This window comes from Pogoniulus pusillus, chromosome 8, assembly GCF_015220805.1.
Source record: "Pogoniulus pusillus isolate bPogPus1 chromosome 8, bPogPus1.pri, whole genome shotgun sequence".
Classification (NCBI taxonomy): Eukaryota; Metazoa; Chordata; class Aves; order Piciformes; family Lybiidae; genus Pogoniulus; species Pogoniulus pusillus.
In genome coordinates this window covers 25,542,376-25,556,969 of record NC_087271.1, presented here as the reverse complement: position 1 = coordinate 25,556,969, position 14,594 = coordinate 25,542,376, and the positions used below count along the sequence as shown (strand labels likewise).

At 45.2% G+C, this 14,594-nt stretch overlaps 1 protein-coding gene across 1 annotated transcript in view; it reads right to left on the bottom strand.

Moving 5' to 3' along the window:
- ERI3 (ERI1 exoribonuclease family member 3) overlaps nt 1-7,241 on the bottom strand; it is a 158,331-nt gene extending 151,090 nt beyond the window's left edge. Inside the window, exon 1 of the mRNA XM_064147722.1 lies at nt 7,170-7,241. The gene's annotated coding sequence lies outside the window, so the exon portion shown is untranslated. The remainder of the gene's footprint in view (nt 1-7,169) is intronic.
- Nucleotides 7,242-14,594: the final 7,353 nt, after the last annotated feature.

Genomic DNA, 14,594 nt, shown 5'->3' with positions numbered 1-14,594 from the left:
GCAGAAGCAGGAACACCAAAAGAGTGTGTGAGACAGTGCAGATGGGTCCAAGTGCTGGAGTCTTGGCCTCTGGGATTACAAGTACCCTTTGAAACCTATGAGAAAGAGCCTACAAGAGTGAGTGATGCATCCTCACCTGGACCTCCCCATTGTTACAGCTCTGGCATAGCTGAGATTTGAAACACAAAAACTCCTTTCCCCACCACAGATATTCTCACTTATTTCAAATGCCATCAAAAAGCATAGCTGAGACTGCCAAAATTCATCACACCTGTGACCCACACTGGAGGCAGAGACAGCTCCTGCCGCCGAAGAGGCCAGTGTAGTAATGTGCTACGTTATCTCTAGTGCCACTGACTTCAGTCTATTTAATTTTCCCTTTGATTTTAATATAGATTTATTGAAAACAACAGTTATCAAAACAAACTGCACTGGCAAATTGGTGTTCGTCTGTAGCTGTACAAGCACCTATAAAGCTGCCAGCATATGAAATAAATGGTGCTATATGGGAGGTCAGTTATTGCAGTAGAAGTTCCCCAAGGATTTGCACTGGGCAGTTTAATATTTTTCTTATTACCTTCTTTTCTTTTCTACTATTTATGCCTCTCTGTTTAAATTTAAAACACACAGCCATCTGCCAAGACAAGCGTCTCTGATAAAATCATCTCTGGTAAACCTTTTAATGAGTGGGCTTCCCTCAGAGTACCAGCAAGCACTGACGTTTCCCATTCAAAAGAGAGGCAAATGGGGACAGAGGACCCAAGTTTTCTGCACAGAATTCTTCAATGCCTAGACCAGCTCTTTTTTTTGTGTTGTTTTTGAAAGACTTTGTCCTTTCCTCATGCTCTATGCTAAAAAAAAAAACCCTCACTGTTTAAAAACCTGCTTCTGGCCACGTTGTTTAACCTCCATTCATATTCTGTGGCAGTACCCCACCTTACACAAATTGTAGCTGCTATCTGTGGGCTCATCCCTACATGTGGTGCTAAAAAACCTAATCAAATGCAATCACAGTCTAAACCCGTTCATCAGAAGAGATAAAAGAGTTTCTGTACCGATCTCCACATCAGGAGAACACAAATCAAACAATATAGCTGTCAAACGAGGAGACGAGGTGTTTAAATGCCTATAGAAACAGGAACTCTAATTACAGAAACATCTATAATGTAACTAATATTATTTACATTAGAGCGATGCTAATCCAGACGAGGGTTAATGTCCATGCTCCTAAAACATTACAGTTTAAATAGACAAGAGACAGGGAGAGGATGGAGGGGAGCATCAGCATGCTTCATGCCTGATGGAGGATGGAGGCAAACTCCTTACGATAGAAGAGGATGGCTTGTATGAGTCTTACAGAAACAGTACTTGGCAGCTGGCAGGGCTTGGATCTCACCAAATCAAGGGCAGTCATGCTCTGCAGACATCCAGTTTATCAGGAATGAGCTCCTACTGCCACTTCTTAAAGCCAGGCTGATAGATTTTCAGATCAGGCTGCTTGAGGTGGACCTTTGTCTGTGTGAGAGGTATCAGCCATTATCCAGGGGCTCCAAGGAACAAGACATTGCTTTGGTTGACAGAGAAAGGGTCAAGTTGACAGAGAGCAAGCCAAGTCCTCCATCCTCTGTATCTCTGGACTGAGTCATTGCTCAGGACATCAATATACAGACAATTCACCCCATGTTCAGAACTGAACCTTCTGGTCTGTCCTATATTGGCTGGGATAGAGTTATTATTTTCCTAGTAGCTGCTGCAGTGCTGTGTTTTGGATCTAGTGTGAGAATAAGGTTGATAACACATTGATCTTCTAGTAGTGCTTATACTACGCCAAGAACTTTTCAGTGTCCCATTCTCTGCCAGCAAGAAGGTGCACAAGATGGGAGGAAATCATGGCCAGAGCTGCTGATCCAAACTAGCCAAGGGGATATTCCACACCCCGGCTTGTCACGCTTAGTATATAAACTGGGGGAGTTAGCTGGTAGGAGCCTGATTGCTGCATGGGGATTGCCTGGGCATTGGTCAGTGGGTGGTGAGCAATTGCACTGTGCATTGCTTGTTTTCCTTGGGTTTTGTTTCTCTTTGCTATTTCCATTACTATTATTATAACAATAATTTCTTTCAGTTATAATATAAAATATTTTAATTATTAAACTATTCTTAACCCATGAGTTTAATTTTTTCCCCATTCAGTTCCCCATCTCACCTGGATGAGAAAGAGTCAGTGAGCTGCTGTGCGGTGCTCAGTTTCCAGCAGGGGTTGAACTAGGATATAGCCTTGAAGTCTACACTGCAGAGGACCTCAGCCCCCTTCCACTGGCAAAAGGCCCCTTTTAAAGTCTCTAAAAGACTCTTTTAACATCTAAATTTGGCTAAAATATTAAGTACTTTGTCCTTTCTCCACTGTGCTCTCCAGCTCTGACAGCTGTTTCCCAGCTTCACAGAGCCCTGATAAGACAACATTCCCCTACCTTCTGCTCTTTCCTGTTCTCTTATTGCAAAAGCTTAACACCTCCAGTCATTTAGAGACCACCTGAGATCCTTCCTATCTGGTCAAGATGCCCCAGTACAACCTACTGTTGTCCTTTGGATAGAACCTACATCATATTCCTTTTGACGTGAATTGCTGAAGTGGAAATAGAACAAGTATGACCTTCTGTAGATGAAGCCACTGCAATATCAAATATAGGTATGATCTCTTCTTAAGGGATCTCAAAACATTTGACCCCCTTCAGAAACTTGCTGTAAAGTCTAAGAGTCCTCCAAACCTAAAATGAGATTAAGATCTTTTCTGTTGGGAGGGAAAGAATCCACTCCATCTGGCACTGAACCCAGCCTATTTTCCAAGGCTCTAGTAACAGCTCAGCACCAAAGGGAAAGCCAGCAGATGAGAAGCAGAGCACTAACAAGCCTGAATGACACGTGCAGCCAGATTGTCTGCTTCACTGACAATTGATGCCATACCCATTACTGGAAAAATATTGTAAGCATGCTTCCATAGCACTCCACAGCTTATTGCTGCAGTTAGCCAGCGCTTCTTGTCATGGCTTATGGCTCTGAGCTGGTGTAAAATGGCTTATTGTTCCCATGCCCAAATTTACTGATGGAGCCAGTCACTGCACAGCCAGAATGTGCCTCACCAAGCATCTTGTATGCTTTGGAATTCTGCATAGGAGCAACTAAGATTATGAAAACTCCTGTGGCACAACTAAAGAGACAGTCTACATTAGAGATGTTCACTGTTTAGGATAAAATACGTGACGAGGGAGAAAGAGTTCTGCAAACAAGATCTGAACTTGTTCAAGGAGAGCTCAAGGATCTCTGCAGAAGCTCCTCTATTAGTGAGCTGAAGGTTGAGGTATTTAAGTTAGACAATTTGTTCTCACCATCTTGGCAGCGCTGAAAGAAGAGCAAGTGTGAATGCCAGGGAGTAGCAGCCCTTGGCCAGTAGGAAGAGCCAGACGAGCACCCAACAGTAGCCTTGGGGCAGGCAGTGGTACGCTGAAGGAGTAGATCAAGGCAGGCAGAAACCATGGGTCCCTCTCAAGTAAAGCTCTGCTACAAAAATTGAGAAATAGAATCCTAGAATACTCCCCTTGTTTCTGTTAGTATTCCCTCTTTACTATCACTCTCCATTTATTTCTTTTGAATTGTTTCATAAGGAAAGACATGCAATTTGCCTCTCCTGGCAGTGGAGATATGCCACAAGCATGTGGTTTCACACTTTCACATCCCTCTCACATCCTACACGTACAGTCAAAAGGAAAACTGCTGTGGTGGGTAGGCAGAGGACTGAGAAAGAGGAAGAAACAAGAAGAATTGGAGGCCAAGGCAGAGCATCATTGTGAATCATAGCAATTTCCTCTGATCCTGTTTTATCTTTGCGGGTGGGAATGTAAAAGATGCAGAATCTGTGTGAACAAGGTCAAATTAAATCACATTTCCAGGCTGGGGAAATTACTTTTGCCTGCAGCAAGAGAGGTGCACAACACAAATGAAGGAGGGGAGGTTCATGCCACCAGGCATGCTGTATTCAGCTAATGCAAGACAGAGGGAATTTATAATTAGCCCACTGAAATATATCCCTGCAGGATTTCAGTGGAGGGAGGGGGTCACACGAATTGAACATATAAGAGAAAGACCAACTGAGATCTGATTTCCAACCTAATGCTCCTTATTGAGGATAGCTCATCCTTATCTCAACAGGCGTGTGTTTCTGCCTACTGAGAGGACATTACTCAACTACCCTCACACTCTGAACATCTCTAGAGTAGTTAAAATCTGACTCAGCTTCAAGAACATCGATGGAAGAAAGACGCAGGTGCTACTGAAGCTCAGGATTGCCTATAAGAGCACACAAGTTGTCAGGGTTGTTTAACATTTCTTGCTCAAACCCTGTGACTGATTCCCACTGGCACAGCATTACAGAAGGGAGGTCAATGCCATTCATCATGTCTTGATGGACCAATGGGAGGATGGAAGGAAAGGAAGCTCCTCAGAACCGGCCTAAGAACATAGGACTAGAAGTAATCTTTCACACACAGAGACATTAATACAAACTCACCTACCCATTATATATGCAAGCACATGGAAATTGCTGTGTCTGCCTCAGCTAAGTCACTGTCTCAGTGCTAACAAAGGAAAGCGGGCAAGAAAAGGTGTGGAGGTGATGAGTCTCAGCTCTGAAGTGCCTAATTTTGGGGTCTTGCAATGTAATTTTCTGATTCTGGGTATTTATCATTCCCTTCATTTTTTGACTAGAGTCAAACACACAATGGTCTGGAGATCAACCAGACCTAGAACTCACCTAATTCAAGTCTTCCCCTGCTGCTAAGGGCACTGCCAGAAGGAACAGCAGGCATGCAAGAAACCTTGCAAAGAGAAACTCCCCTGGGAGGGCAAGCCATTTCCTGGGCCAGTTCCCTCTCCAAGCCAGTTACTTGTCTACCTTGTAAGAGTTTATGCCCCTTCCAAGTTTGTTTTTTTTTTTTTCTGTATGGTTGGTTGTTTTTTGGTGATTTTTGTTTTGGGGGTTGGAAGTTTTTTTGTTCAGTTGGTTTTGATTTTCATTTGCTGTTAAAATTCAAGATACTCCTTGTAATCTGAATCATTTTGTGAATTCTAGTAAATTCTACTTTATTGATCCCTTGGGTAAGTTGAGGTCCACAGGAAAACTGCAGATGTAAATTAGATGTTCCTTCAACAACTGAGGCAGGTGTCTGAAGGGTTGCAAGATGTGGGACACTGGGACTGGATGTCAGGAAAAAAAAGGGAGAGTGATAAAGGCGTGCCAAGATAAGGGAATTTTGAGTGTATCACTTTCTGAACAGGCTCGTGTCTGACAGAGCTAGCTTGTCACACACATTTGCCTGCTTTGAATTATTTACTGCTAGAGTAATGTGAGCTGGATTAAAGGACGACAGAGGGGCAAGACAAAGGAATGGGAAACGTAGATGAGAAGTGACTCGTGAAAAACACTGGTAGAAAGAAGATACATGTTTCTTGGAGGAAGATGGGTAACTTCTGTAGTGGGAAATAGTAAGAACCAGGCACAGGGTGCTGAAAGTGAGCTGCAGGAATCTATCTTAGTACAAAACAAACGATTTTCTGAAGTTCTAAGAGAAGACTCTGAAAATGATCTTTGAATCCAGGTTTGGTGACTGAGCTAAGGAAGAGATGGAGCTCTGGAACACATCATCCTATTCAAAAGGGAAAGGAGCATCTCAAGGAGGAGCAAGGTGTGTCTGGGTCTGTGTCAGCACCCTCCCTCCAGCAAACACCTCGACAGGCGTATCAGAAACCAAAATCTCTGCCAAGGCATCAGACACAGTGGAGCAGAGGAGAAGGCAGGCTAGGCAGGCTGCTGGGTGCACATCAGCAGCACGGCAGCAGTAGAAACAGACTTTACCTGTGCTGAGGCTGTGCTGATGTGGGAGTAGGATAGAGGGGTTCCTTGTGGAAGTCCCTGATCTGACCCAAGGCCTGGGAAGGGACCAATTAGACAGAAATTCCCATTCCCCTGCCCTGTCAGAGGAGGGGTTTGCTTCACTGGACATCAGGCTTTGCAGTATGTTCTCAAAAGGGCAGAGGGAATAGAGAGAATGAAAGATGTTTCACTCTGCCTTCATCTGAACAGAAACTGGCTTGTTATTTCAGCCTGGATTATCCTCACTTCAGATTTAACCTCCATCTCTTATTATACAGACAGATCAGTCTAGGGAAAGAAGGTATTTATTTATTTGGATATTCTAATTTTTATTTCTGGGGAGGAATACCATCTGGTTGGCATGACAACAGTGCTGTGGGCCACCATAAACACTGGATCATTAGCACCAATGCATCAGACTATTATGTAGGCTTGGCCATCAGTGCAGCTAAGGTGTGTGGGTTTATGGTGCAATCCCATTTGTATCACAGCTTGGGTATTATCACAGCAGTCACAGTAGTGAGCACCACAGCTGATGCTGAGGTCCAGCCTTACACAGGACTAGCTGCATTGCCATAAAGGATTTTCCTTTGAAAGAAGACAGGCAGAAAGCACAGACTTATTTTAAGTCGCCTGCGGTGTGTGAGAGCTGGCTAACATCTAAAGCAATTCTTGGACAGGACCACAGACATCACAGTACTCAGCACTCTGAACTGTCATACCATGAGAAAATGTTTGTGATAAGTCCATCTGCCAAAACAATAAAGGAATGGTTTGAAGCTGAGGGAGAGCAGGGTTAGACTGGAAGTGAGGAAGAAGTTCTTCAGTCCAAGGGTGGTGAGGCTCTGGAATAGGCTGCCCAGGAAGGCTGTGGCTGTCTCCTGTCTGGGCATGTTGAAACCCAGGCTGGATGAGGCCTTGACCAGCTGAATCTAGTTAAGACATGTTCCTGCCCATGCTGGGGAGGTTGGAGCAGGTGAGCTCTGAGGTCTCTTGAGGAACCTTTAGGTTTTCCAGCAGTAGCAAACAATTGTTACCTAAGTAATTATTTCCTTTCTCCTCAGCTCCTCATTCCTAACTGAATTGCCATGGAGAAAAAACACAAAGGTAACATTTGTATTTGTCAGTCCTTTTGTGGAGAATGGGCCCCCCAGAAGGCAGTTGAATGCAGTACAGCAATTGCAGTGCAAAATCAGCTACAAAATGCAAATCAGGAAAAGAGCAGTGCCATAGGAAGAGGACTCACCGGTGACACCAGGATGCCATAGGATGAGGACTCACCAGTGACACCAGGAGAAGGATCCCTCTGCCCAGCTGGGCAAGCTTAAGGTTTCTGCCTTTCCTGGGGCAAATTATAAAGGGAAGTGGGCAGGGAGGGCAAAGTGGCCACACCTGGGGTGGGAGGAGACTCCGACAGCACCCAGGTGCTCTGGGTTTGAGGGGAAAAAAGGGAAAATGTGGTATGGGGTGGGGAAGGGGAGGTGGTGCTGAAAGGAGGGAAAAGGTTGGAGATGAAAAGAGGAAGATGGCAGGAAAGGAAGGAGATGGAGAGGAAAGGAGGGAGATGGGTGAGAAGGGAGATTAAAAGGAAAAAAAAAAGGAAGACAACTGGCCTGTGGTGCTTGCACTGAAACAGCATTTCCATGGCCAAGCCTCTGTCATTTCTGCTTGGAGTAGTAACCAGACATCTTCACTGGCTCACTATGTTGTCTGAAGAAGAGTGCATCATACCTGGGTAAGAGATAAAAAAGAGGAGATAAAGAGGAAAATCAAGAAATAAAAATGAAAAATAAAACCAAATGCAAATTATGAATATACATGTGCAAAGCATGAGGTCTTTTCAGCAAGGTCTCCATGGGATGTCTTTCTGTATGATCTGAGCTAGATTCTGTGGTCCTGCTCTGGCAGGGGGGTTGGCCTTGATGATCTATGGAGGTCCCTTCCAACCCCTAACATCCTGTGATCCTATGACACCAGCATATTTTCCCCCAAGAACAACCATTTTCTATTAGTACAGATGTGTAGGGGTGCTCAGCATGGCTCTGAATTAGCTCCACAACCTGTATGTTCCTGGGAAAGAACATCTTGTCTTTTCTTTTTACTACAAAGCCCCATTTCAGCTTATACATCTATAGCAGATATTAATAACAATCATGCTGCACTTGGCTGCTGCAAACTCTGACTGATGAGAGCAGCCCTAACTCACACAAGTTTCCAATTGATTTTATCTCATGTTAGGTTCTAACTAATCACACTAGAGAGCTGCCTTAAAAGCTCACTAGATCTGTTCTGTTCAGGTTTGCTTCCCTTGCTAAGAAGGAACATGGGGGGTTATTGCTAGTCTCTCACTGATTTGGGGAGCCCTATGCCTCAGGTAGGTGCAGCTCCATGTTCCTCTAGGCTCTGGAGGTACTGCTGCCCTGCACTGGGTTGTGCAGCCTGTTTTGGGCCCTGAAAGCAAATTAACATGTTCCCTGAAGTGCAGTTGCAGCAAACACACACACAAAAAAGGAAAAAAACCTAAGAAGAGCAAAGCATTGCTCACCCCATGCACTTTCCATGGGCCAAAGCAGGAGCCAGTGCTCTGAGCTGCTCTCAGACATAGCTCCAGCTTCCCCCGGGTTCTGAGGCACAGTTCAATAGCTTTGCCTTAGTTTTACTTGATCCCATTAATGACAAAAATGACAAACACATATGCTTTGCCTTTATAGCTATTTCACGCTTTGACATGATCCTGGGCAAGTTACCTATGCTGTCAATGTGATGGATGGTGCACAGAAGGGGGGTTGGACAGGTGTAGCTCTTGTCACAGGGAAATATTTTTCCACACCATTAGCCTGTGGAACTCATAGCAACAGGATATTGCTCAGAAAGGGGTTCAAAAAAGCCCTCAAAAAAAGGGTGGATGCTTGCACAGAAAACAAGTGTCCAGTCCTGTGACAGCAATGGGAGAGGATACTGCATGTTGTGTCTGCATAAAGCACGCAACTTTAGCTACCAGAGTTTTGGAGAGGACTTCCCTCGGGAGGAGAATGTCCCAGAAATGCCTCATTTAGAGCTCTGGAGGTCTTATCCTAAGCTTTGGGGTTGGATCTCAGCTTTATGCCTGATGTTCACTTGTGAGAAGTCTTCCTGAAATGGTTGCTATCATTTCTTGTCAGGCATCCATCACCCAGCCTGCACCTCCTTGTCAGAGAAGGAACATTCCAAGTGCAAGGTCTTATAGGAACTATTGCAGGACAATAGTTCATAAAAATACACCTGTCACTGTCTTGAGAATCCTGGCCATGGCCTCTGCACTCCAGTCTGTCCCACTGCTCCACCACCCTCAGCTTAAAGAAGCTCCTCCTTATGTTGAGATGGAATTTCCTATGTTGAAGTTTGTGCACATTGACTCTTGTCCTGTGCTGGGCACCAGTGAAAAAAGACTGGTCCAATCATCCCAACACCCACCCTTTAAGTATTGGTCCAATCATCCCAACACCCACCCTTTAAGTATTTATAGGCATTGATAAGATCCCCACTCTTCTCCTCTCCAGGCTAAAAAGTCCCAAGTCCCTCAGCCTTTCTTCATAAAACAGATGTTCTAGTCCTCTAATCGTCTTTGTAGCCCTTTGCTGCACCTCCTCTAATCATCTCTGTAGCACTTTGATGTACCTTCTCAATCAGTTCTTGGTCCTTCTTGAAACAAGAAGCCCAGAGCTGGACATTGTGCTCTAGATGAGACCTCACCGAGGCAGAGCAGGGGGGGAGGAGAACCTCCCTCAATCCACTTGCCATATTTTTCTTTATGCATCCCAGGTTACCACTGGCTTACCTGACCACAAGGGCACGTTGTTGGCTCACGGTCATCCTGTTGTCCACCAGGACTGCTGGTCTTTCCCCAGAGCTACTTTCCAGCAGGTACTGATGATGAAAAAAGGACATGCATATCTGTCAGCCACAAACAACAATTTTTCTAGGCTAGAGGCAATATCTCACTACCAGTCCTATGAGTCAACAAGTCATTTAAAGAATGTTTTCTCATGCTGGGATGACTAGTCACTGAGAGTACGCCAGCTCTAAATTTCAAACTTCTGGCAGATAGCATGATTTCAACCCCGCCTGTGCCAGCTTCTTCCTCTGCAACAGAGAGAGGACTGGCAGAGGGCAGTCACAGATGGCTCAGAAGATGAAGAAAGCTCCCGAGCTATGGGGCAATCCTTATACCAATTGCTAGAGATCAAATGCTAAGACTAGAATAATTCTGCCAAACTCATAGGTCAATCTTAATCTCAAATGTCCTTGTTAGCAGCATTAGAAAGTGAGACATGGCTGACTGCGGAGGCTTTGAGCTCCTGTCTTCCTAGAGTGTAGCCACCAGTTTACTGATGCCTAAACTAGGGCCATGGAACTGATAGATCCAGGAGATAAAAACATTTGGACACCAGGGACTACTACCACTGCAACACTTCCCAGTATGCTCTCCCAAGAGGGGTCGAGCAATCCTTCTCCCAACTCTAAGGGCCGGGTGGTGGTGGCACACTGCTGAGATACACTGGCTGTAGCCAGCAGAGGGCATGGAGATTACACCCGCCAGCCAGCCAGCCACACCTTGCGGGGAGGGAAAGCTCTCTTGGAGCCTAATTGCAATAAACATTTTAATTTTAAGTAGTTAATTAATTAACTTGCCGCTCTTCCCTCATCCACTCATACGTCACATCACAGAATCACAGAGTGTCAGGGGCTGGAAGGGACCTCCAAAGCTCATCCAGTCCATGCCCCCTGCCAGACCAGGGTCTCCTGTACCAGATCACACAGGAACATGTCCAAGTGGGTCTGGAATATCTCCAGAGAGGGAGACTCCACAACGCCCCTGGGCAGCCTGTTCCAGTGTTCTGTCACCCCACAGTGAAAAAATTCCTCCTCATGTTTCAGTGCCTCAGCTTCCACCCACTGCCCCTTGTCCTGTCACTGGGCATCACCAAACAGCCTGGCTCCAGCCTCCTGGCACTCACCCTGCACATATTTATAAACATTAATGAGGTCACCTCTCAGTCTCCTCTTTTCCAAGCTAGAGATCCCCAGCTCCCTCAGTTTCTCCTTTTAAGAGAGATGTTCCATTCCCTTAATCATCTTTGTGGCTCTGTGCTGGATTCGCTCTTGAACTGGGAGGCCCAGAACTGAACACAGTACTCTGGATAGGCCTACTGGAGGGGATTGGTGCCAGTGACTTCAGGACATGGTCCCATACCTGCAGAATTTTGGTACATTCTCAGAGTGCCACTTTTCAGGGGACCTAAAGCATCACAGTGGGGCAGCTCCAAATAAATGAGGTGCACTGTTGTGGGATCCCAGTGTGCTACCAGCACACACATGGCACAACTCTGTCCCACGCTTTCTGTCATTGCTCCTGTGACATCTGGTATTTTTCAGCCTGCTTTGATAAGGCAGCAGCTGGAAGATGCAACGGTGAGTGAGGGGGCCACTTGTGTTAGGAATTGTCTGTTGGTACTGGCAGAATCCATCAGGCTTCCAGCTGAGGCACTGCTGGTGATGGAATTTACATGTACACTTGACTTTATGTATTATTGGTAATCCTATTGAAATCTGTATGCATAAAGTTAAGTGCACCTAATCAACTCTGTAGGTTCAGGATTGTATGTGTTAAGTTAATTTAGACTTCAGCATTTAGAGCAGCACTTGCCATGAGAAGGTACAGCACTGTGATAGGCCATAACAAATTCTGGTTTAAAACTGAGTGCAAAAAATCCCCACCAAACTGAAGGGCTCCTCGTTACTCTTAGAGCTGAGCAATACACATGAAGTTAAATCAGATGTTCAAAGTTATTTTAGGGTCCAAATTATCAGTGCAGAATACATTTCAGTGGAAATTTTTGCTGTGGGCCTCTGTGCATATCACAGCTCCATAGTGGTGCAGGAGTCCATGTTTATGGATCCATTTTCAGGATCAAAACCCTCATTAGTAATACAGATTAATGGTAATTACAAATATAAATAACTTGAGTGTATCTTCTCAATTTCCTCTGAAGACATTGCTCACAGAAGCTAGCTAAATGCCAGAGTTGTTCCCTGAATCCAAACTGTATTAAGTTCTTGTGTAACGGTGCAGTAACATAAAGTTAAATAAAGCTGCATAATTTTTTTTTCAATCCTCAAAACACAGAGCTTGATTCTCAGCTAGCATAAATTGGACACTGGCACAGGATTCAGATAGGGTTTTTTTTTTCCATACTAAGGAATTGAAACAGCAAAAAAAAAAAAAAAACCAGAACAAAACAAACAAAAAAAACCACCACAAAACCAAACAAGAACCCCCAAACCCACCATAAATAAATTGTTTTTTTTTGGCTAAGAACAAAAGACAGATGTTTAAATCTGAGGATCACTTTTCATGATGCTGTAAATACTGAAAATACAGCCCTATAATAAGAGCACTTTTGGAACCAGAATTCCATAATTGCAACTGTAGCGCAAGCTGGGCTGTGGCTGTTTTCCCCAGGATCCCTGGGAGATAAGGGTTGGTTTTTAATGTGGCTTCCTGAAGTGTGTCAAAACTGATGTTATTTAAAATGTGTCTCATCTGTACTACCCTATGGAATATTTACCAAAGTCCTCAGCTGGTTGGTCATGTGGATGCGGAGCATGCTGCAGGGTGAGGGCCTGGGAAGTGTGTGCGGTGACAATTAATTCCATGTCCTCACACAGAGCAGCAGGACTCGTGCTGGGGCATGTCTGCCTGCACAGACAGTGGGGTAGCTCCTTTCAAAGGGGTGCTAGAAATAAGCAAACCCAAAAAAATCATAACTTGGGTTAAGCAAGGAGGTAACTGCAAGATATTATTCGTGAGCAGAGTATATGCATAGTGGTGTTTGCTCACAACTATGAGAGATTTTTATCTGAAATATCTAAATGCCAGTGTGCATGAAGCAGAAAAGGAGCTCAGGAATCTGAGCCCCACATTTACCACCATGTCACAGCTGACCCAAGGCAGCGTTTGCTGCCTGTCCTGCCAACCTACTCACTCCTGTATACAGGCTGCAGGAAAGCTATAGCAGAGCAGATGTTTGGAAGGGAAGCACACTTTTTTTGGTGCAGTGTCATCAGGTTCTGTTATGGCTGAGCTGCAGGTCAGAGGAGGAAGCAAAGCTGTGGGTGGTTACATCAAGAAAGTACATGAAGCTTGTTCACCCAGGTGCTCTCCTGAGCCGAGGAGCTGGAAATGCATTTGACTTTTAAATTTAAGTGTGAAAATAAGAAACTTTTTTTTTCTTCTTTCCACCCCCCTCCCCCTCCCTTTTCTTTTTTTTTTTTTTTTACTTTTGGTTACACTTAATACCATTTTCCAAAGATGTTACCATTCATGATACAAGTACTTGGACTGCCTAAGACCCTTCTCTGAAGTGTTATAGAAAGGATGGGTGAGTTTCAGCCCACTGCAGAAGCAAAGTGTTATGGTCTGTACAAAACACCCAGTTAAGGCCTGGGACCATGTCTCCTACTGTGCCCAAGGACAGTTTTATAGGAGTTGGCCCATTCAGTGATCCTGTGGAGTCCCAGGCAAAACCAGCCCATATATTGTAGTGATGAGTCACTGCTTACACAAAAGTTACTGCATGACATAAGCACATAATACAGACACATAGGGTATAGCCCAAGTGGTTGCTGATGCTCATGGAGAGGACTTTTTTTTTTTCAGTGTATGTTGTATTTTGAAAACGCTAATGCAAAGTAAGAGCCAAAAAATGCTGACCATCCTTTTTTTTTTTCATAAAGAACAATCAGAAATTATTTTAGCAGGTGAACAAGAAGCCAAAACAGTTCCCTCTGGGTGGAATAAGTAAATCTATCAGATCAGTCCCTGGTGTATTCACAAAAAAACAATGAGACAAGTGTTTCAGCCTCCATCTAAAACTGCCTCTTCCATTCCCTGTGAGTGGTGGGTTTTGCTTGGGACAGTCCTCAAGCTGGCAGGGCAGTTGACCATGGACAAGGTTGAGAGTGTGTGTGGGAACGTTCATGCAGAGCTGTGATGTGCATCCAGGAAACATTAAAATAGCAATGTGCATGCAGTGCGTGCTGCAGCTGGAGAAACACTGGGCATGTGAAGTCCTTAATTTTCTCTCTGGATCTGCTTTGCGGCTGCACAGGGCAAATCTAGGGACATGCTCAGATATGCCCATCCCTGGCTACCCTGAGCATCAGGAGATGCAGTAGGGTGCGTGGGGAAAGTGAGTTCCTGAGACCATCCCAAAGGGTGCCAGTTGCCCTAGGGCTGGAGGGGGTACAAAGGCGATGCTGCCACCCAGGGGGGTACCCTGCAGTCTCCCTCTGCCGTTTGGGAGGAAGCTGCACGGTGTACAATAAGACCAGTACCGGGCACTAATGGCTAGTGGGCAATGTGGGCACGGAGGGCCTAGGGGAGAAGCGGCGCCCCTGGAAGAGGAGCAATCCCCGGGAAGCCTCATTTGGGGCAACTCCGGGGGCTGTGCCTTGCGGGTGGGCGCCGGGTCCTGGACTGCATTTCCCATACTGCCCGAGTGCCCTAATATATGCAGTGCTCAGCCCGGCTCCGAGTGCGAGTGTGTGTGTGTGTGTGTGCGTGTGTGCAGCCGGAGTCCCTGGGAGAGTGGAGGCTCATTCACTGATGAGAGCCGGCACTGAGAGGCAG